Source organism: Lolium rigidum, chromosome 7, assembly GCF_022539505.1.
Source record: "Lolium rigidum isolate FL_2022 chromosome 7, APGP_CSIRO_Lrig_0.1, whole genome shotgun sequence".
Lineage (NCBI taxonomy): Eukaryota > Viridiplantae > Streptophyta > Magnoliopsida > Poales > Poaceae > Lolium > Lolium rigidum.
In genome coordinates this window covers 90,037,374-90,041,809 of record NC_061514.1, presented here as the reverse complement: position 1 = coordinate 90,041,809, position 4,436 = coordinate 90,037,374, and positions in this window count along the sequence as shown.

Below are 4,436 nucleotides of genomic sequence, written 5' to 3'. Positions count from 1 at the left end.
ACACTTGGCATGCATTCATTGCTGCAAGTGTCGGCAACCCATCAGACTATCATCTATAGTACAAGACAACTGCTAATAAGTGAGCATACAAAACTAACTATACATGGTATATCCTTTATCATTGTAAGTTAAGTGAACATAATAATGTTCTAGCAATTTGCATAAATGTTGACCGGCGTTGTCAGCATCACGATAGAAGGATGGATCCCCCTCTGGAGACTCCACCCCCAACCTCCCCCTAGCCCTCCCTCGCTGGCGATCTCCCTGATCTCTGGTGCTTGTTCCGATCCTCTCCACCATTTCTCTCCGGCGTCTCCTCCTCTACACGCTCATGCCTCTTGTTGGGTCTGTCCCTGCCAAATAGAGTCTCCCATCTTGGGCTCCTGGTCGGTGGGATACACCACTCGAATGGATCTTGATCATGGTCGTGTCAAGTCTTATGATGGTGTCCTCCATTACAAGGATATCAAGATGATCTCTCTCCTGGATGCAAGGGGAACCATGGTGGCCGTTCGCCCGATGCAAGATGGCGATCTTGTCAAGACGGGATCCACCCTGGATTTCAAACTTCATCGTGTCAAGATTGGTGCCTATTTAATCTCACCTCCTGAGGTATGTGATCACTCCCCTGAAGAGGATCCCATTGTTGTTTCCCCATCTATGTCTGTTCATGCATCCTTGGCGATGGGCCTGGATTTCTCTTTGGGTGTTGCTTTCAAGTCTGGTGTTAAGCGCAAGTTTGGGTCTACTGTCCATCCTTTGGGCAAGGCAAATCATTTTATCATGGTGGTCTATTTTGGTAGAGCCAAGTTTAAGTTAGATGAATTCTCTGTCAGTCTTGCCCTTGAATCTTGCATTGGGGGTTTAGGCGATGATTTATTTGTCGTGCAACTTGGGGATAGAGTCTTTCGTTTCTCTGTTTCATCCAAGCAAGCGGGTTTCTTGGTTTATGCTCTCAAGTCTGTGAATTGCACTGCTTTCAAATGTTATTTTCATCTGTGGTGTGCTGGTGGACCTTTCTAGCGAAGAGAGTTTGAATTGTGGGAGAAAGAATGCAATGCTGAATGGATCTTGGTCAGTCCAAATAAAGCTCGTACTAATAGGACCTTGAAGGCTCTGAATTTGAGGCCAAGGAAATCTATTTTGAGATCAAAGGATTGCTGATGTGATCCAAGCTGGTTATGACTGTCCACAGATTCGTAAAAGGGTCTCTATTGTTGCTCATATTTCTGCTCTTGACAAGGATGTGCAAATTCAGTTTGGCCAATTTCAAAATCGCATACGTGATGATGCATGCATCGCAGTTTCTGAACCACCACCTATCCTCCCGCCCGAAATTTCTCCTGTTGTTACTGAGCGGGCGGCCCAGCCCATGATGAAGCTTTTGAGGCCATGATTGATAATATGGTTGAGCGGGTTTGGACGTGTCAGCGCTGCCTTAGTTTCTCGCATAATACCATAGACTGCATTGGAAAGGTGCGTTGCAAATTTTTCTTCAGATACGTCATATCAAATCAGAGTGTTGGAAGGTAAAGTCATCAATGCGGTGGGTTGCCAAAAATATGCCCAAACAGTGCGTCCTCGATTCGTGCGCATCTGAGCCGCCTAAAGGACAAACCTCTACGGAAGTCTCGACAACCGAAAAAACCCTCCTCTCCTCTGCTCCTCCGCTCTGTCGCGGCGATTCAATGGCGAAGTTCCCTGTGGATCCTCATCGGTTCGTCCCCAAGGGCTTCCATGTGCTCAAGCCATGGGAAGCAGAAGAACGGCCGGCGCGCCTCTACGTCACTGCTCCAGCGGCTCCTTCAAAGCGCCACGAATCCTGGGTGATTGCGCAAGTTGATCCGAGGCCAGAGGGTGCTGACATCGACGATGTGCTTAACCAGGTACATGATCACATTGAGCAGCAATTGCATTGGGTTGTTGTTAGTTTCGCAGAGAGTGCAGTTGGTCTGGGTCTGTTCCGCATGCGTGATAGCGCCATTAGGGATCTGCTTGTGGCACAACCACCTCATGAGATTGGTCATGGCCGCATGCTGTTCTTTGTTCGCCATGATGAGGGGGAAAACTTTAGGGCCACTGTCTATACCAGGCTTAGCTGGCTCATGATGCTGAATATGCCATTTGACTATAGAACTGAAGATTTCATCAGAGATGTTGTTGCAAAGTTTGGGAAAATGAGAGGATGGATCATAGAAGATATTGAACCAACATGTACTTTAGTCAGGTGTGCTTATGGTGGTGCTGGGGATATTCCCACATCCATTGTTATCAGAGAGCCACAGCGCTATGGAGGTACTGTTGTTTCATGGACTGTATCTGTATACATTCTTAGCAGTGAACCTTCTGATAATTTTCCTCGTGATGAATCCCCTGAACCTGACAATGGTATATCACACCTTCAGTTCTTTGTGGCCCCATTCCTCCTCATGACAACTGGGTCCCACCTCAGCATGATTCTTGGGATAATTGGCAGAATGAAGCAGCTGCTGACAACCAAGGTCAAGGAGGATGGGATGTTCACCTGCAGCAACAGCAACAACCTCTTGTTCAGCAAGCACCTGTCCAGCAGCAATCTTCTATTACATTTCAGTTCTCACGTGCCTCTGTTTCTTTAGTTTACTTGGTTCCTGGTGCTGCTCCTGAGATAGAAATTGTGGTTAATCCTGCTCAGTTGGAGGAGGTGCAGATAGAGGATATAACTGATGGTGATGCTTTATCTGATGTGCCAAGTCCAATTCATGTTGTGCAGGCAGACCATGTACCTTTTAATCCACTTGCCATTGTGCCTTTTGTGGAAACAGCATTGCATCAGTTTCTTCATTTCAACAACATCCCTGATGATGATTTATCAGCTGATGACCATGATTCTCAAAATTCACCTGGGGGTCAACGCATTCCAACTGCAAGAAAATTGGTCTTTCATGAAGCTGCAGACAGTCAGATCCAACTTACTGACAATGTTGCTCTTGCACCTGATACACATGCTCTTGTTGATGACAAGGTTATCACAAAGAAAAGGAGGATGGGCAAGTCAGTTTCTACTGTTGTAGTTGAAACAGAGGCTGGTGTTAGGAGGAGTGTTAGACAAGCTATGCTCAAGCAAGGTTACAAAGAGGAGCCCAGCAAGGAGGAGCCCACTCCTAAGAAGAAGCCCAATAGTAAGCCCACCAAGGAAAAACCAGAGAAAGGGAAACAAGAGGTGAAGGTGCCACCTTTTACCCCTATCAAGACTCTTCAAATTGTTGGACAAGCTCTTGGCATCCCTGATGAAGATTTGTCTGAGGAGAAACTTATGGTTGATCCTGACTCTGCTCCATCCAAGAAGGCCTAATGATTAGCACAACCTTTGTGCTTGCTTTTTTCACCTGCTGGGGTGTTCTATGCCCTTGGTGTTTGTTTTATTCCAAAACTATGTGTCACTGTTATATCCGTGTCCTTGTTATGGTTGGACAAGTTATGTTTATGTGGTTGAACAATATTATTTGCTATGATGGCTATGTTTATTACTGCTCTGTGTGTTGGTTATCTGGCACATTTCTATTCACACACATATTGTTTAATGGATAGTACAAACCAAAGATGCTTGGATTGGCTTGTGCTGGATTGGAATGTCAGGGGTTTAAATGATAAGGACAAAAGGCTTGGAGTGTACAATAAAATTGATAAAATCAATTGTGCTATTGTTTTTTTGCAAGAAACAAAATGTCAGACTTTTGACCACTCCTTTATTAGGAGTTTCCTCCCAAAGAGATTTGATCGTTTTGTGTTTTCCCCTTCTGTTGGTGCCTCTGGGGAAATTATTGTATTGTGGAACAGTTCTATTTTCTATGGAACCTTAATTGAATCTCAGAGCTTCGCAATCAGGATCAACTTCACTTCTAGACACACCTCTTGTTCCTGGACTCTTGTCACTGTCTATGAGACTTGTAGGGGAATTCAGAGGGACATTTTTGTTCAGTGGCTGCATGACCTTGATATCCCTTTCCATGAGAACTCCTAATTGGTGATTTTAACTTCATGAGATCTATTGATAATAGAAACAAACCTGGAGCAGATATGAATGATATTTTCATCTTCAAGGAAATCATAAGTTTCTTGGGATTGGTGGAATTACCACTGAAGGGTAGATCTTTCACTTGGTCTAACATGCAAAAGGATCCATTGCTGGTACAACTTGATTGGTTCTTTACTAGCTGCCAATGGACTCTCCATTTCCCTAACACTATGGTTCACCCCTTGGCAAAGAATACTTCTGATCATGTGCCTTGTGTAATTTCCATTTCCACAGCTATTCCTAAGGCACACATTTTCAGATTTTAAAATCATTAGATTCAGCAGCCTTGTATTTTTGAATTAGTGGACAGGGTTTGGAAAATTCCAGTTAGAGCTAATTTTGCAGCTTGGGTGTTAGCAGCAAAATTCAAAAACTTGAG